Source organism: Ambystoma mexicanum, chromosome 7p (genome assembly GCF_040938575.1).
Source record: "Ambystoma mexicanum isolate Mex_15411 chromosome 7p, UKY_AmexF1_1, whole genome shotgun sequence".
Taxonomy (NCBI): domain Eukaryota; kingdom Metazoa; phylum Chordata; class Amphibia; order Caudata; family Ambystomatidae; genus Ambystoma; species Ambystoma mexicanum.
The window spans coordinates 723042194-723062121 of NC_090939.1; the positions used below are offsets into that span (position 1 = coordinate 723042194).

General features: G+C 48.2%; 1 protein-coding gene across 1 annotated transcript in view; it reads left to right on the forward strand.

Annotated features, from left to right (window-relative positions):
- The window catches only part of SYAP1 (synapse associated protein 1), a 1300668-nt gene that overhangs the window by 1111886 nt on the left and 168854 nt on the right, over positions 1-19928 (forward strand). The window lies entirely within an intron of this gene.

Here is a 19928-nt window from a genome sequence, read left to right on the forward strand (position 1 = left end):
CCTAATTACAACGCGAAGCCTGAGGGAGAAGCACAACGTGGAAACAGAATGGAATGGAAACGATAACGAACAGTGCCGTGACCGTAAAGTGCATGCCCGGTGCCCGATAAAATGGGAGTGGCACTCTGAGCAACCTTGTATAGGAGCGACACTGCGAAACTGCTCACTCACCAAGGATCGCCATGCCACGTACACTGCCATACTTGGCAGTATACAGGCGATACATACGCGGCACTGGTGTGCCCATTACCTGCTGCGAAGTGACGATGAGTGAGCTGCCCAAGCATCACGGGCGGCATGCTTACAGATGCAAGAGGAAACAGGGCTATTAGATAGGCCTGAGACGGGGCAGCCTCTTTGGAGAGTTCTCAAACTGAAGATAACGCGGCAGCGTGGAGGCACAGGGCCAGCTGCGTACTGGGAGTGTTCAAAATAGATGCAATCTGGCCTCACTGGTGACAAAGCTGAGCACAGCCTAAGTGTTGCCTGAGATTTGATGAAAACACACCTGGGGGCCCTGACTAGACGTGACAGCAGCCTCTAACAACGAATGCCAGTGCTTTTCAGCTGATGAGAAACCGAAACGCCCAGGACATAATAAACCTAGCGCCTCGCCAGGAGAAGGAGAGGTACAAGCATGCACCTGTAACTCAATCTGCAATGCAATTCCACTAAACCAACATGTGGAGGCTGGCAAACACAACAGAAGAAAGTTGACCCTGCCACCTGAAGAGTACAGATAAGCCTAGGAAGGAACATAGAAACTCACAGCCACCTGAAGCAAGTACAAGAGACACGCACTACGTGCCCGTGGAGGCCGCAAGGGGTAACTGCGGACGATGAAGTGCGCGGCCACCCCATGAAAGTGATGACAGGTCAGAGAGGCCACCAAAGCCTACGGAGCCATATCAGCGCCGAGCAGACAGCCCGGGGAACCAGACTGACCAGGGCAGGGTCCTTAGTCCTGCGAGGAAGAAATGAACCCACATTGGTATGTGGGAGGACACAGTCCATTCTGGAAGTAGAGGAGGCCACCGAAGACCACCCCCAGAGCGATTAGGCTGGACCTAGACATTTGTGCAACTCAGCACGTTCCAGAAGAAGACAGCACGTATTGGAGCTGATTCGCCTTACCCAAGACATAACAAGATGTCCAACAAATCCGTCAAACAGAAAGGCAAGCAGTCCACGCTGGATGATTTTGCCAAAACACCACCAGGCGCCGAAGGAGCCAGACGGAAAGACAGGACCCCCGCTGGGGACCCAAACATTTTTTTTTTAAAACAATTTTTATTACATATTCAAACAAACAAAACCAATACAAACCAAACTGCAGTGCAAGTATCGACAGTACTGCTTTCACATTGTACATTACAGACTTTTAGTCACTGCTCCCCTTATCCCACCCCCCCTTACGAGCCTATTTATTTTATTCACTTTGTATCCGCACCGCATGGTGGGGTCCCACTTTCAGTGGATTCTGACAAATCATGTATCATTCCAAACAGTTCCGCTACCAGTGATTTCCATGCCATCAGGGTTCCCACCTCTTCCTCTCCTCCTATGTTACTTGCTTCCTCCATACCATGGTCTCCGCCTCCGCCCACTTCTGCATATCCTTCCACCACATCTCCACTCGTGGCCTATGACAATTTTTCCATCCCATGGCGATCCTCCTTTTTGCGAGCACATATGCTAAATCTTTTAGTTTATTGACATGCTTAAGTTTCTGCGATCTAGGGAACCCCCCAAGTAAGCAGGCCCAGGCTGAATCTATGACCATAGTGACTTCCTTTTCCGCCAGTTTCCCGGCTACTTCGCTCCAGAAGCGCTCAATCACCGGGCAGGACCAAAACATATGTACCATATCAGCCCGTTCTTCGTCGCATTTGGGACATGCTTGTCTGCCAGCATTTTCAAACCTCGATATCCTCAGAGGTGTCATGTACGCCCTGTGCGTAATATATAATTGTATCTGTTTTAGTCGAGCATTTCTTAACACCTTTTTATGGTACCCCAGGGCTCGTTCCCACATCCCGTCCTCTATCGGGGTTCCCACCTCCGCCTCCCAGTCTAGTCTCAGTTGTGTTGGTTCTTTACCAACTTTGGACATCACCATTTCATACAATCTAGAGATCTCATGCCCGTCATATCATATATCATATCTACGGTAACATCTGGCTCTTCTTCCAGTACTGTCTCGGGCCAAGTTGTCTTAATTTTCTGCACCATTCTATGATATATAATATATTGACCCACATGTAACCCCACTTCCTCTCCTAGCTCTTCAAAGTTTATGATAGTCCCCTCCCGCCAAACATCTCCCATGGTTACCAACCCCACCGATTCCCAGTGGTTCCTAATTGTCATTCGTAGCTGCTTATCTTCCCCAGCCAGCGTAACCAGCGGTATCTGCGGAGAGCATGGGATTGGGTTTTCCATCATCCGGCATGCTCGGTGCCAGATCCTCCACCCAAGCATCTTCATTTTAGGACGCGCTTTCATTTCTGTCTTGGACAGCCAGATCACCTCTTTTAAATTAAATTGGGCACAGTCTGCTCCAAACAACCTGGATTCAGGAGTTGCTTCATCCGAGAGCCATTTAGCAATATATTTCAGTTGACTTGCTACGTAATAGACCTCATAGTTAGGCAATTTTATTCCCCCTTTTTCATAAAAGTTCTGCAATTTCCATAGTGCTACCCTATTCCTGGTGTCCTGCCACAGGAAATCCCTGCACATACTGTTCAGTCTGGTGAAGAACTTCTTAGGTATTAGGTACGGAATGTTCCCAAAATAATGCAGGAGCCTGGGTAAGACCACCATCTTGAGCGTTGCGCCTCGCCCCATCAGTGCTAGTGGCAACTTCACCCAAAATGTCATGCTCTTTTGTATTTTCACTATGGCTACCTCGGTATTGTGCCTATGTTCTTCTTCTACCATATGGTACACATCTATCCCAAGGTACTGAAAAGTTCCAACAGCCCAAGGAGCCTGCAGCACCGGCAATCGCGTGACAGGGATCCCCTTATAACTATCTAGCGGGAAAATAACAGATTTCTGAGGATTCACCGCTATGCCAGACAGCCCTGCATACCTTTCCATAACCTCCAGGATGTATTGGAGATTCTCCTCTGGGTACCTCAGGTGAAACAGCAAATCATCTGCATATAAGGAGATCAAGTGTCGCTCCCCTCCCACCTCGATGCCTATAGTATCTTACTGTTGTCTGAGGTATATCGCCAGAGGCTCTAAGGCTAATATATACAGCATAGGGGACCATGGGCACCCTTGTCTGGTACCTCTGCCTAGCTGCCATCTCTCAGAAATCACTGCTCTTGTTTTAACTCTGGCCAACGGTTCACTGTATAGCATCTTTGCCCATTTTATGTATCCAGGCCCCATACCATAGCCCGCCAAGGCTGCCAGCAGCCATGGCCACTTGACAGAATCAAAGGCCTTCACAGCGTCCAGGGACACTATCGCCATTTCGCCCTCATTCGTACTCCCCCATTCAACAACTCGATGGAGTCGTCTGTGATTATGCGTTATGTTCCTATTCGGGGCATAGCACGTCTGGTCAGGGTGCATTAGTTTGCCAATGACCCTGCGCAGCCTGCTTGCCAAGACAGCCGTCAATATCTTGCTGTCCTGGTTCAGCATTTACAGTGGTCTATAGGAGCCGCAGCCATATCCGGGTTTGTTAGGTTTGGGGAGCGGTATTATGATCGCTTCTCTTAATGACTCTGGCAGCCGTCCCATCTCATACGCCTCATTTAGCATATCCAACATCGGGGGGAGCACTTCTGCTTTATACACCTTATAAAACTCACTTGGAAACCCGTCCGCTCCCGGGGTCTTACTAGTAGGTAGTTGTCTCACCACTTCTTCGAACTCCTCCAAGCTAATTGGTGCATCAAGCTCCTCTCGTTCTTCAGCACTTATCTTAGGAAAAGCTATGTCTTCTAGGGTATCTGCTATTTCTTCATGACTGCTTTCCTCCCCACCTCTGTATAGTTCACTGTAATAATTTACAAACTCCTGATTCACTCCCTCTTGGGTGTCAACTACCCTGCCATCTTCTATTGTTATCGTCCGAATAGTGGGTCTGGGGGGTCTCACTTTTGTATAACCATGCCAAAAGCCTTCCTGTTTTATCTCCACCCCCATTCTGTCTCTCTATATATTTCTTATAATTAAGGTTACTCCGTCTATCCCATCGCTCTGCGCATGTTTGTTGTAGTTTACATATCAACTCCATATCTCTTTCAGTATCGTCACTCCCCTTCTGCGCCTCTTCCAATTCCCTTTCTGCTTCCTGTAGATCGGCCAGGATTCCCCACTGCAGGCTCTTAGATTTTGCTATGGCTACGCCCCGCATCACCACCTTATAGGCTTCCCATAGCGTGCTCACTGAGTCCACGCTACCCGTGTTCTCCTCAAAGTAGTTTATGATCTCTTCTCTTATATCTTCCCTATAATGGGGGTCTTTAAGCGCCTCTGGCCAGAGACGCCATGTCGGGATCCTCGCTCTTGGAGGGCAGTATTGGCAGCCAATAACCAAGGGCGAGTGGTCCGACAGGACCCTCACCTTGTATTCTGCCTGCACCGTTTCCACCATTATTTCGGACGTGGCAAAGACATAGTCCAGCCTTGTATGCAACTGTTGCGGAGCAGAATAATGCGAGTACTGCCTTTCTTGGGGGTGTTTCATTCTCCACACATCCGCCAAACCAAAGTCGTCTAATAATGTCTGGAACGCTTTCGCCGCTGGGGCAGGTCTCTCAAATTTCTGATCTGATCTATCCACCCTAGGGTTCAGTACGCAGTTGAAATCCCCACCCCAGTTCACCGCACTCCCCATACACAAGCTAAGACTAGTACCCAGGGTTCTGAAGTATGTTGCCGTATTCTGATTGGGGCATAGGTGTTCACAATGCATATCTCCCTGTTTTCCACCAGTCCTCTCAGCATAACCATTCTCCCATCTGCTTCCGCAGTTTCTTGCAACAAGTGAAATGGGAGATGCAGCGCCACCCAGATGAGCACTCCTCTAGCATAGGCAGAGTATGTCGAGCCCGACACAACCCCTTTCCATTTCTTCCCCACCATTCCCAGCTTTTCCCGTGTCAGGTGAGTCTCCTGCAGCAGCGCAATATCTATCCTTTGTCTGCGCAGGTACAACATAACCTTGTTCCTCTTTAGATAACTGTTGAGGCCCCTGACATTCCATGTAATTATTTTAAGGTCCCCCATGGCTTGTTGGAGTTCCCATTCCCTCCCCGTCAGTGCAGACCAATCCCCTTTCACATTCCCATATATATAGGCTCGTACCCCAATTCAAACTTCCCCTAACTACAAACACCCCCAACATCTCTCCCTCCCGCCACCCTTCCCTGCCCCAACTTCAGTTCCCCGCTCCCCCACCCCCCCCAACAGTTGCCCAGCTCCATCCCTGGATCTCAGGCACCCCCGCATCTAGCACTTTCTGGGAATAGCCTGTACTCGAAGCCCAGCGGGGTGGGTTAGTCCTAATGGCTATCCTCTTACTTCTACCACTATCTAGGGGGGTAAGGTACCTGTGTTCTGCCGCTCCTATCTGCCACATTTCAACCACATGCTATTATCCAATTTATCTATGCAATCAGAGCTCTATATTCCAGTCCAATGCCACTTAATAAAATCTAGGATATCCAAACCTAGCTTCCGCGCCACCCATCCCTTCTCATCTTTTAAAGTTCCTGTCAAGCTTCTGCCAAGATACCTCACTGCGTGCTATGCTAGTCCACATGAGTTGCCACAGTCACTTATCTTGTTCTCCTTGGGCTCGTGTAGCATCCTGTTCCGGGCAGCCCTGCAGGTCCAGCCATGCGGCAGCCTCCTCTGGGGTGTCAAAGAAGAACATTCGACTCTTATATAGTACTTTCAGTCTTGCAGGGAACAGGAGCATATATTTGATGCCGGCCGCGCGCAGCCGTCTCTTCACCGCCACATAACTATATCTCTGCCTCTGGACCAGCATTGTGTAATCCGGGTAAACTGTGATGGTGGCCGAGGCTCTGTCTATCGTTCCTCCTTTCCTGAAATACTCCAAGATCTTTTCACGATCTCTATAATTCAGAATCTTGGCAATTATTGCACGAGGAGGTGCTCCGGGCTTCGATTTTCTCGTGAGGGCTCTATGTGCGCGCTCCACTGTGAATCCTTGTGAGAGTTTGTCAGCTCCAATTTCCTGCAGGATCATGTTCTCCACATAGTCTGTGGGGTCTTGGCCTTCTTCTCCTTCCAGCAGCCCGACCACACGAATGTTGTTCCTTCTCGCTCTCCCTTCCGCCTCCTCTGCACGGTTCTCCAGGTTGGCCACCTGCTGTTTTAGTATGTGGACTTCCTTTGCATTGTCAGTGCAGGTGGTCGTGTTAGTTTTGACTGCACTTTCCAGGCTGCTTGTTCTGTCTGCCAGCGCCCTGACATCTTGTCGCAGCAAGTTGACATCTATCCCTACCGCGTCGATCTTAGCCTCCAAGGAGGTTCTTAAGTCCGCCATAGCTATCCCCCAGAAGTCCTTCAATTCTGTTATGGCTGCCAAGATCTGGTGATTTTCGGTTCCAGTTGTGCTACCCATGGGCCCACTTGCGTCTACCAGCGCGGATGCAGCCGGAGACTGCTGCGTCTTGGCAAACGCCTCCATCGTGGATTGCTTGGTCTTGCTTTTAATCGTTCTCCCTGTCATCTTGCGACCCAGGGCAAGTGTCCTTTGTCGCTCCGTTCGTAGCACAGCAGGTCCGCCACTCTATTCCACTGTTATCTGGCCGCAGGTTCCGTTGTATGACGACCCCTTTCGTGGCCCGCCTGCACAATACAAGTTGCTTAGTCAATGGGATTAGGCACCTCCAGGTCTCCTAGCAGCCCCCAGCAGTCTCCACCTTTCCCAGGGGGCTAGAGTGAGTCCAGGAACATCACAATATGGTTTGGCCTCAGAGCCAAGGAACTCGAGGGGTTCCTGGCCCCCCATCCCTCCGCGAGTTACCTCTGATCACCGGCGGTTCTCAGCTGTTGGGCTGGGGGCAAACAGCAGCACTGTCATTGCTTGTAGTGTTGTAATATGCTGTCATTCAGTGTGCTTTCACGTGCATCTAGATCTCCTGCGCGCTATGCACGGCTGCTTTCCACTCAATAATGTGTTGATATGTGGCCGTATCCCTAGCCACGTGACTTGTTGAGTATACCGGCAAATGCTGCAGCGAGCCGTACCTCATCAACTTGCAGGGCTTATAAATTAGCAAAGCTCTGCATCAAGCCCCCAGGCCAATCCATTATCGTTGTGAGCGCGGAGTGAATCGCGCCTGATACCTTTAACAGCTGAACACGTCTAGGCTCCGGCTTCATTCCGGGTCTGATATACAATGTGGCAGCCCGCCCGCGTCAACCACAGGGCCGCGGCCACACTGTATCTATTCCCGATCCAGTCACTCCCGTGTGCGCATCGCTCGTCCAGCGCCGGCTGCTCCGTTTCAGTGCGGGTGCTGATCTGCAGCCCCCGAAGTCCTCTTGCACTGACTATGTGCTCTCTGGCCTCCGATCCGGGCGCAGTGTGTGATCTGTGCCCTCAATGCACACGGCCGACGCCGTCCTCCGCCTCAGGCACCCCCGCCTCACGCTTGCTGATGATTTCATGGGGCATTCTTCATTTCGTCCCTTCTCGTTGTTTCTTTGTTTGTCTAGCAGCGGCCATCTTCCTCGCCGCATCGGTCAAACCCCGGGCTCCTCCTCAGCTTCTAGCTCCGTGGGCGCTGCACAGATCCACTCAATATTACATCTTCACGTGTATCAGAGCTTCATACACCCGATCCTCCAATAATAAGACGTTTGCAAAAGTATTTGCGCAGTTTTCTTGCAGGATGATGTACGGATCGCAGGAGCTCCAGGGAAAACACGTCCTTCTAAATGGCTCTTTAGCCACGCCCCCGGGGACCCAAACATTATGGGCAATCGGGAGGTGCTTGCGGCTATTGCTGATCTGAAAGTGGCCTTGGAGACCAAACTTGGCCTGGCAATCACCGAATTGAAATCTGCATTTGAGCTCAAAGTCGGAGCAGTGCAGGAGGACGTAAATCTTCTCCGGCAAGACGTACGATTGTTGGCTGAGCGCACGGAAGACCTAGAAAAAGAGGTGGCCCCGAAAACGGCGGCCTGTGCTACCCATAAATCTGAACTCCACGCCTTGATACAACGTGTGGGCAATCTGGAGATCAGGGCGGAAGAGGTGGAGGGACGCGCCCAAAGGAACAATATTCGCATTGTCGGACTGCCAGAAGGAGCTGAGGGGATCAACCCTACGGAATACATCGAAACTATGCTATTACAGGAGATAACCGGAGGAGTCCTGTCCCAGGGATTCACTGTAGAGAGGGCGCATAGGGCCCTGATGAGGAAACCACTGCCGGGGAACCCCCCCAGACCGGTGATGGCGAAAATCCTAAACTACCGAGATCGGGAAAAAATCCTTGAACACTTTCGGAAGGGTGGCACGATACATAGAGGCTCTGCGAATGTGACGGTGTACCCGGATTATACCTTGCACGTACAGCGAAGCCGCATGAACTTTGGGTCAGTGAAAAGAAGATTGCCAGAAGCAGGCCATAGATACATGCTGCTGTATCTGGCCAGATTGAAGGTTTTCTACAAGAGCAGAACCTTGTTTTTTGACACCCCAGAGGACGCCATGGGATGGCTAGATGCGCAGAGCTGTCCCCAGAAACCGGATATCCAAGGAGCAGATGGCGGAGATAAGTAACATGCGTCGACAGGTGACTTGGGTGCTGCTGCTCATGACAGTGGGACTTCAATATAGCATTGCATATACCGGCAAAGAATGTGCTTAGAGCCACAGTTATAAATATGACACAGTGGCACTGTTAACCTTGATATAGTATTAGGAGCTAAACGAAGCATAACCTGACACCCCCGTAGTGAATAGTTTAGTTAGGTCACTGATAGTACAGTGACACCCTGCTGGGTTCTGGGCCAGAGCATAGGGCTGAACCAAACGCGGGGGGCCTGAGATCCAGGGATGGAGCTGGGCACTTGTTGGGGTTGGGGTAGGTGGAGGGGGGGTGGTCGGAGGGAGGAAAGGGAGCACAAGGGTTTGAGGTTGGGGAATGGGCGGGGGAGGGACGGAGAGTTGAGTGTATATATGGTTATGGGGCGTTTAAGTTTTGTCATGAGCCTACATGGAAGAGTCAGAGTGTTATATTTGCACTACATGAATGGGCAGGATCAGCTGGAAAGCAGGGAGAAGGATATTAATGACCTATGGGAGATCTCAAGATAATAACATGGAATGTCAGGGGCCTTAACAGTTATTTAAAAAGAAATAAGGTCATGCTATATCTAAGAAGGCAAAAAATAGATATTGCACTATTACAGGAGACACACTTGACGCGGGAGAAGCTGGAACTGGTTAAGAAAAAATGGAGGGGGACTGTGGTGGGTTCGCCATATTCCGCCTACGCTCGAGGAGTGTTGATCTGGGTGGCGCCGCATGTCCCGTTCCAACCAACACAAGAAGTGGTTGAGACAGATGGGAGGATGGTCATACTGAGAGGGCTGGTGGAAAACAAAGAAGTAAGCATCGTAAATACGTATGCCCCTAACCAAAACACTGTGGCATACTTCAGACTCTGTGCACCAATCTTAGTATGTGTGTGGGGAGTGCGGTGATTTGGGGAGGGGACTTTAATTGTGTGTTAAACCCTATGGTGGACAGATCTGATAGCGGGATGGATAGGCTCACCCCAGCGGCAAAAGCGTTGCAGACACTGCTAGTGGATTTTGGCTTGACGGACGCGTGGAGAATGAAATATCCTAATGACAAACAATATTCGCATTATTCGGCCCCGCATCAACTGCATACAAGGCTTGATTATGTCTTTGCCACAGGAGATGTAATGGCAGAGATTACTCAAATCGAATATGAGGCAAGGGTCATCTCAGATCACTCGCCTCTGATTCTGGGATGGCAATATTGCCCCCTGAGGGCGAGGATCCCTATATGGCGCCTCCGAGTGGAGGCGCTTAAAGATCCAGTCTTTAGAGAAGATATTAGGGATGAGATCACTAACTTTTTTGAGATTAATACTGGTAGCGTTGATTCTGCGGGCACATTATGGGAAGCCTTTAAGGTGATGATACGGGGGGTTGCCATTGCTAAGTCCAAAGGGCTACAGGGAGGGGTCTTGGCTGACCTACAGAGGACAGAAGATGAGCTAGAAACTGCATTAAAGAATAGCAGTGTGGACACCGAGCTGGTACTCAAACTACAGCAGCAGTGTGCAGAGCACTGGGAAAGGCTCTGTAACCTCAATTACAAAAAGTATATTGAGAGGCAGCATGCGGGTGGAGATAAAACAGGCCGCCTTCTGGCTTGGCTATACAAAAACGAGACCCCTATGCCCCCGATTAGGACAATAACTAGAGAAGATGGGGATGTAGTGGCCACTCAAGAAGGGGTCAACAAGGAGTTTGCGGATTACTACAAGGTGCTATATGGGGACGAGGTGGGGGGTGACCAACAGGAGATAATCGAAATGCTAGAAGATATAGGACTGCCCAAAATCAGTGAAGAGGAGAGAGAGGAGCTTGATGCGCCAATTACCTTGGAGGAGTTAGAGGAGGTTGTGAAGCAGTTGCCTACTAGTAAGACCCCAGGAGCAGACGGGTTCCCTAGCGAATTTTATAAAGTATACAAAGAGGAAGTGCTCCCCCCAATGCAAGAAATGCTTAATGAACCGTTTGAGATGGGAAGGTTGCCAGAGTCGCTCAGAGAAGCGATCATAATACCGCTTCCCAAACCCAACAAACCAGGGCATAGCTGCGGCTCCTATAGGCCTTTATCGATGCTGAACCAGGACAGCAAGATATTGACGGCTGTCCTGGCAAACAGACTGTGGAAAGTAATCAGTAGATTAATACATCTTGACCAAACGGGCTATGTCCCGAATAGAAATATAACTCACAAACATAGGCGACTCCACCGGGTGGTCGAATGGGGTGGCAGGAATTGAGGGTGCTTTAGACGCAGTAAAAGCCTTTGACTCGGTTAAGTGGTCATGGCTATTGGCAGCCCTGGGAGGGTACGGAGTGGGGCCAGGTTACATCAGGTGGGCAAAGATGCTGTACAGCGAGCCGCTAGCCAGAGTCCGAACAGGATCGGTGATATCTGAGAGATGGCAACTTAGCAGAGGCACCAGGCAAGGGTGGTCCTGTTCCCCGATGCTTTACATTCTAGCCCTGGAACCCCTGGCAATATACCTCAGGCAACAATATGATATGATAGGTATTGAGGTAGAGGGAGAAAGATACCGGATATCCTTGTACGCAGATGATTTATTATTATACCTGCAATACCCGGAAGAAAATCTCCAATACATACTTTAAGTGATGGAGAGGTATGCGAAGTTGTCGGGTATAGCGGTGAACCCTCAAAAGTCCAGCATATTCCCGCTAGGTAGCTATAGAGGAACCCCTGTAGATAGGTTACCGGTACTACAAATACCATGGGCGATTGGCTCCTTTCGATACCTTGACATAGACGTGTACCACACGGTGGAAGAGGAACATAGATACAACACCGAAATAGCCATTGGGAAAATTAAGAACAGCATGAAATTTTGGGAGAAGCTGCCCTTGGCAATGATTGGACGGGGGGCTATGCTCAAGATGGTGGTCCTACCTAGGCTCCTGCATTACTTTAGTAACATTCAATATATGATACCCAAGAAATTCTTTACTAAGTTGAATAGTATGTGTAGGGACTTCCTGCGGCATGGCACCCAAAATAGAGTGGCGTTATGGAAATTAATAGAACTTCTACGAAAGAGGTATCAGACTGCCTAATTTTGAAGTTTATTATTTGGCGGGTCAACTACAATATGTGGCTAAATGGCTCTCTGATGAAGTTACCTCTGAACTCAGGTTGTTTGGGCAGGACTGTACCCCGTTTTACTTGAGGGAAATGATTTGGTTGCCTGAAACCGAAATGAAGGAGCGCCCTGGGATGATGATGCTTGGATGGAAAATCTGGCGTCGAGCATGCCGGATGATGGAGGATCCGTTCCCATGCTCCCCGCAGATACCGCTGGTCGCTTTGATGGGAGGGGATAAACAGATGAGTGTGACTATCAGGACCTACTGGGAATCGTTGGGTTTGTAACGCTAGGGGACGTTTGCCAGGAGGGGACAATCAGGGATTTTAAAGAACTTAACGAAGAGGCAGAATTGCATACGGGCCAATATGTTACGTATAATAGGATGGTGCAGAAGATCTGGAAAATATGGCCGGAAACAGTATTGACAGAGGAACCAGATGCAGTTGTGGGGGCAATATATGACATATCAGAGCGGGGGGGCACGAGATCTCTAGATTATATGAGATGATGATGATGACTAGGGTGGGGAAGGAATTGACACATCTGAGACTGGATTGGGAAGCGGAAGTGGGAGTCCCGATGGAGGATGGGATGTGGGAACGTGCCCTGGGTTATCACAAGAAACAAATACAGCTGTATATAACACATAGAGCATACATGACCCCTTTGAGGATATCGAAGTTCCGTAATACTGAAAGACAAGCGTGTCCTAAATGTAACCAAGAAAACGCTGACATGACACACATGTTTTGGTCATGCCCAATAATTGAGTGCTTTTGGGGAGAAGTAGCGCAGAAATTGGCAGGAAAGGGGGTCACGCTTGTCATAGATATGGCCTGGGCCTGTTTACTAGGCGGGTTTCCCAGATCACGGAAACTCAAGCATGTGGGGAAACTGAAAGATCTGGCATATGTGCTCGCAAAACGGAGGATTGCCATGGGATGGAAGAAATGCCACATGCCACGGGTGGAAGTATGGTGGAAAGAATTGCAGAAATGGGCGGAGGCTGAAACAGTGGTATGGCAAGAAGCGAGCAGCGTGAGTGGTGAGGAGGAGGCGGGTACCTTGATGGCATGGAAATCACTAATAGCAGAAATGTTCGGAGTAATATCAGATCCAACAGAATCCGAGGAAAATGAGACCCTGCCGCATGTAGCAGACACTGAATGTGAATAACAAATAGGCTCATGGAGGGGGGTGGGACTGGGGGAGCAGTGACTAAGATAAAACGGTGTGTAATGGAACTGTTGCAATTATACTGCTTGTTTGGTTTGTATTGTTTTGTTTGCATAAAATTAATAAAATCTTTTTTTTTTTTTTTTAAAGAATAGAGAGACTGTTTGCAACTAAGCAATCATTCTTAAAACTATACAACAAATTATTGTAAAGAAAGCAGAGAAAATTGTTAATGTTTTTATGGAAAGCAAGTCAAGAGAAGTTGAGTAAAGTTAAGTTTGCAAGCAGCCTTTAAGGAGTAAGCAATGTATTGCAGAAGAGTCAGTAGTTATTGAAGAGTACCTCAGTTAAAAATTGGCAGGCAAAGTTTAAAGAACTACTGCATCTTCAAAGATTGCCTTTTGGCATATAGCGGAGGCAGACAGGGTAAGGTTTGGTTGGAAGTTAGATATATGTTATACTCCAAGCAAAAGAGTGTAGTCTCTAATGAAAATGTATACTGTTATTTTCAGGGTTTCCTGTGTTCCGAGTCGTCAGGAAAGTTGAAGGGAACCAGAAGAATCCTATCCGTTTGTTTTTTTTCTCCACTTCCCCTTTCCCCCGGTCTGGTCAACTCAGCAGTTGTTCCTCTTGACTATTGAGTGAACCGGTTTGGGAGATCTGGTGGGGTATTCGTCTGCTCCTGCTGGATTTTGGCATTGGGGCCATGACAGTTATTTCTTGTTCCCAGCAATAGCTATCAATTCTGATATGCACATTTTTCCGTCTGTGGTACTGCCTCAACCCCCAAGGATTGGCTCCACCTCCCCCTCTGGGTGAGCACAGGGCGCTGCAAGAATTCACTCGCTAACATCTCGTCGTTAAACGTACGTAACATGAAGCCTAGCTCCACTAGCTCAGCTCTATACGACCAAATAAATTTAAGGATGTTTACAGAAGGAAGATAGCAAATCATTCTTTGGTTGTTATGCCGAGCAAGCGATATTCTTTCAAAATCGTTACTAGTAAGGATTCTTAAAGGCGGAATACACAAGATGAGATCAAGCCAATAATTGCGATTAATTCTTGCACCTCCCAATGCATCAACATTCCCTTCCACTCCGATAATATTGAATGTACTGCGAGAGCCCTCATCGCCAACTGACAAATTAGTAGGTGGTACAACCTTAAGAATCGTTCCATTACCACTCCTACCATTTGTTTCACATGCAGAGGAGGTAACTCTACAGTCATTAACAATGCAGGTCCTGTCCTCACAGAGTCAGTTCCATGCCGGATGCAGTGCTTGAGGTGCTAGTGTCGCGCGCCGACAGATCAACTGTCGTACTGGGCAGATTTAATTCCCTCATTAACACCTCCGATACGAACCGCATTCTAAGGCTTTTCTCAGAGTGCTCAAAACATACTCCTGAGATTCCGTGTTAATTACATTTAATGCCTGGGGGCAGGTTGTTACTATTGGGAGTCGTGACTCCCTCAAACCAAACACAGACTTTTGATTAACAGATGTACTGAATCCCACGCTCATAGAAGGGCAGTGTGCTGTCGCCCCCTTCGCTTTGTTCTGCTGGATATTGCTAAATCACCAGTAGTTACTTTTGGGCTTTCCTGAAATCTACTATTGGGCGCAGCGTATCCATGAGCAGATACCTCTGCAAGTTCCCTAGATTTCCCTGAGCCTCTGATAATTACAAATCTTTTCTGAGGGCAGCCCATTCCCTTTCACGTTCACGTGACCATTGCTACAAGCTTCAGCATAAGAAGGGCCTTTATTGTCAAGTGCACTTATAGTGGTACCAATTACAGCAGGCCCTTTCTCGATTGGCACGAGTTTGCAGCCCACCACATTCGCAGCACTAGATGTATTCGTACACTTTCTCCCTTCTGCAGGAAAATAGTTGTTCAGGTTGGTTTGTTTTGTCAGCAAGTCACCCGTTTGCTCACGGAAGGATTTTGGTGTCACATTCCCTGGGTGCTCACCATTCTCCACTGTGCCTCTTTGCAACATGCAGCTGAGGGCGATGGTGCTCCTAAGATCACCGTTTGTTATTAATGGGGACTGCGCTATATTTTCCTCTTGTTTGAGCACTCTAGGAGGCAAGAGGAGGGCTTGGCTCTTCATTTAACTGCTCTACCTCGATTAGATCCTCCTCACAGTTAATGGGAGGAGAGTTACCTTACCAGTTAGGTCAGTTTTAGGATCGGCCTCATGCTTTTCGTCTTTTTGATTTTATTAATTCTCCAGCCACCTTTCTCCGCCACTCAGCCCTTTTTGCAGCTTTCAGCTGCATTTTCTGAGTGCGTCGCGAGAGAAAGCCTACTTTTTCCCTAGAGGCTATGTTAGTGTCTTCATCTCTATCCATTTGCTCTATAATTTTGGTAAGAACAGAAGGACTGTCCACTATCCCATCACCTTGATGTGGTAACTGTGGACTCTTTATTTATCCTATCCGAACAATATTCTATTTAATATCTCCTATGTCAGATTTTATCTTGTTTATGTCTATTAGTATTAATCGAGCCATACTCTGACTTAGTGTCCTTGCATTATGCGATTCAGAGACTGGTGCTTGTTTAGGTTGACACTTGGTGCCTTTCTCTTTAAACAGCCTCGTCTCCTTACAAATTATAGGTGATTTTATTTGTCTGTGAGAGGCTGTTAAGGAGCCAGAGCAGGTCTTTTTCGCAATAACAAAGCCCTCAAGTCGGTTTAATTTCGTTAAGATGTCGTTCATTGAGTGTTTTCTCGGATCTCCAGATGAGTAAAGTCATGTCCCTTATCTAAAAGGTCCAGGATACGTATAATTACAGGGAACGTATCGGACCTGTCTGCATCAAATGCAGGCGAAATGTTATCGGCAAGGCACTTATGAGATGAATTAACCCTGTTCTATTCGCACACTGGCACCGGATTAGTCATTGGTGCCATGTCTATTCCTATACCTTGCTCTCCGTTCATATTGTCCACCTAAGGCCCTTGGTGTCTTTCATTAGACTATTAGGCTTGTATTTAGCAAGGCCTGAGTGATACACAGATGCCTTATTACTAGGCTCATCCTTGCCACTAGTGCCTGGCACCAAGTGGGTCAAAAGGCCTATCGATAATCGCACCCTTTTATGAAGTTCCTCCATAACAGCAGGGTTAATTTTTGCCAGCTCTTAGGCTGATTTGCCTCCCATGAAAGTTGTGTTGGGTGTGCTAGTTTCATACGAAAGAGCCGCAAGTTGATCGCAGCTTTCGGTTGGTTCTTTAAATGGGATCCCATTAGGAGAAGGCGAGGAATCAGCAAAAACCGCAGGAACAGGATTTGCGTCATGTACTTGGGCAGAATGGAGGACCTGGTTAGACAAACCTTCAGTCACTGAGCCCATGTCAACATTGAGAGACGGCAAACCCAAATGGATAAGAGTTTCCCTGCCCAGATCTACTTAATCGTATCCATTAGAGCTGCCGACTGGACCCCCACCACTGCCGGAATCGTCCGTGCCGGGGTATGTGCTTTTCCTGGGGCATACCAAGGAGTCCATGTTCGTACTGCCTAAAGGTGGAAAGACAGCGAGTCGGCCCCTACGCAGACCACTCGCCATTGTTCTCAATTGACAAATTGCTTGCAACAGTGAGTTGATATATAGGTCTCACCTTCACCTACCTCGGCACACCTCGACGTCAACCTCAGTAAGAACAGTAAAGCACGAGAAAATCACCACACCTTTCCCCTCCCAGCCTAACAGCACACTTGCACACACTTGGGATGCGAGCGTGGGATGCGCATGCACCCTACGATATATAGTGTGGCCGTGTGCAGAGGGGACGGGGCTTCACCTCACACAGGATCTAAAAGATAAAATAGGCAAACGTAAGTAACGTGAAACAAGACTGTCTTGCTAAAACGCAGGGGTGAGGTGACTTGAAACCAAAGCCCAGCCCACAAGCTATACCGCCCAGCTCCCCCGTGGACAGTCCATCCCACAAGCTAGTGAATCAGGCTCGCAGCCTCCACAGTCAAGATGCAATAATTGCGGGTTTCCACTAAGTATTTACTTTGGTCTTGGAAGTCCTTAAAGTCTTTCCAGTCCCTGGTAGACAACCAACTGCAATACAATGACCCACTCTTTAAGGCTTTGTTAGGCAGAAACCTGTGCAGTTCCCTTAGGGACCGCTGCAAAAAGTTTAAGACTACAGGTGTTGGCAGTAAACCCAATTGGTAGCAGTCTGCACCACCCAGATTTACCTGGTAGCTGTGGCTGAGCAGTCAGACTTCTCTCAAGAAGAGTTAGGCAGTATATAGAGTATACACATTAGGTACAAAAATACAGTAGCACAAGCAAACACTGACCAGACCTTGGATATAAAAGTATATAATTATTTATTTATTTAAAAACACACTTATAAAAATACACTGGCACTAATATGTCAATAAAGTTCAAACACAGTCACTAGAAATATATACACCTCCCTGATTAATTATTCGACAAGTCTTAGGAAAAGAACACCACTTATCAATACAGAGGTGAGCGCTTAACCAAGATGGCACTCCAATAATTTTTTAAAAAGGGAAGGAAAGGCAGAATTAGGAAAGCACACAATACCAACACTTTTAGAAGAACCACGGCAAGTCAGGAAAGGCAGAATCTACTGTAGAGCAAGAAAGTTCATAGGCCAGGCCCACTCTTGGAGAGAGCAAGGCGGAATATGCCCAAGATCACACAGTTGAAGTACACTTTAAAAGTCTTTGCAGATAGTTCAAAAAGGAGTTGGATCAGTTCAGAAAAGTTAGTTAACAGGTCCCAGGTCACCCCAGGATAGAGAGTCAAGGATTTATGGGACACCTTGAACAGTCTGTTGCAAGGGAGACCAGGCAGGACACAATACCTGAAATGGTGAGAAGGCTCCAGCGGGGGGCTGTTGTTCCTGGCAGCGGGTGCAAGTCGGTGCTTCGTCCAGGGGAAGAGAAGATCTCGACGTGGAGGAAAGCTGGAGGTCGTTGCACTGCCAGGGAAGAAACCAGCCGCGGAGATTCCCGGTTAAAAGGTACTACCCTTTTATTTGCGGTAGTGGTGAAGCGTGGCTAGCCGGCCGCCGGGGTGCTTGGCACAGGCGATTCGACCACGAGACGATCCAGGAAGGCAAAAAGAGGGTGAACTGGTTAATCCCACCAGTTCAAAGGAAGAAGACTCTCCAGGATGAAGATCTTCTCTGTCGTCGGGAAGTGGTGAGGCAGTTCAGCAGGGCTCCACCGGTGGTGTCGTTGTTGCAGGTCGGCTCAGCTTTTCCCTCTTCGGATTCTTTAGGTCCTGTGGCGACTTCTCAAGTTCCAGTCCCCAAAGCCCTGCTTTTATGCAAAAAAACCCCATTCACCAGTCCTAGCTGTCACTCAAACATGCTAAGTGGTGAGCCGGGCAGCTCACCACTGGGCCAATCAGAATAGAGTGCGACTTGAGTTGCCGAGGCAACTCAGTCCAGGGTGCCTATTCCCCCCTCCCACACATCCTGTAGACCCAGACAGAGTGGCACCACTTTTGGAGGCTTCTGTGCAGAAGCCCACCAAAAGTGGAACAAACTGCTCGACTTGGGTTGGAGTTACAGAGGCGAACACAAACGCCATTTTAAAACCGAGTCCTGGCAAAAAGACCCAACCGGGGAATAAATATTAAATAAATAACCCAGCGGTATCTTTAACATTGCACCAAAAAAGTGATGCGTTTAAAATGAAACAGAAACTCGACGAGGGGGGACTGCACAGTGCCCCCTCGAAAAAAAGACCCAGGGACAATCTAATTACCCCTACCAGTACTACCACAATATGATGGTTTGTACTGGTTCTGTTCACAATTTAAGACTAGTAAAGTCAATGGTGACTTTACATGCCCTGGGAGACAGTAGTCAGTCCCAGGGTATGGAGTCTGTTTGGGGGTCACTATGACACCCCTGTGTTACTGCACTGAGGGTGCTGTGTAACACACTTAACAAAAACACATGAAGCCCTATGGAGTAAAAGACCCCATAGCCCATAAAACACATTACGAAGTCAAAGGACATTTTCAAATCATGCCTAAGAGTGGGAGAAAAAGAGTCTCACTCTTAGCAGGAGAAAAAAATAAAACCCAAAAATCCAGCAAAACTGCTGGGGGACTCACTAGGTTTGGGAAATTAGCCTATACAGAGAATTCTCCCTAACGGGCTGCACAGCACTTTAAAATAGATACCCAAGAAGCATAGGTCGATAAAAACTTTGTGGAGGATATCCTTGGGGATAAGAAATCTGCAGCACCGTTTATCGCTTTAATTCAATCGGTCCAAAGACTAATTCTGTCCTCACTTCTTACCCCCAATCTGACACGGGCAGTCAACCCACGCATCAAAAAGATGCTTAGACCAGCCCCTTCAGACCACTTATACATTAGAGGATAGCTAAAGCCCGACTCTCTAGAGGGCGGGAACACTACTAGACTCTGCGAAGCCCCTCCTAAGAAGGAGTAGAAAGACATACACCATGGGCAGGAAAGCAACTTCCTCAGCTACCTATCAAACAGGAATAGCTAATAATACTATGTTATTATCCAGCTACAATTTCCACAAGTGGGACGAGATCGCCCAACAAATAGACTACCTTTTAGAACCCTTAAAAGCACAATTCTCACACACCATCGCTGAAGGGAGACAGGTAGCAAGCTGCATCCTTAAAAATAACCTAGACGCAGATGCAGCAGACAACACAGGGCCAAACGTGGCATAAGGCACACTAATCAAACGCCACGCATCCGTCAATCGGGTTTCAAACTGGAGACCCAAGCTACCCTTCTAAACATGCCCATTGAGCCCAA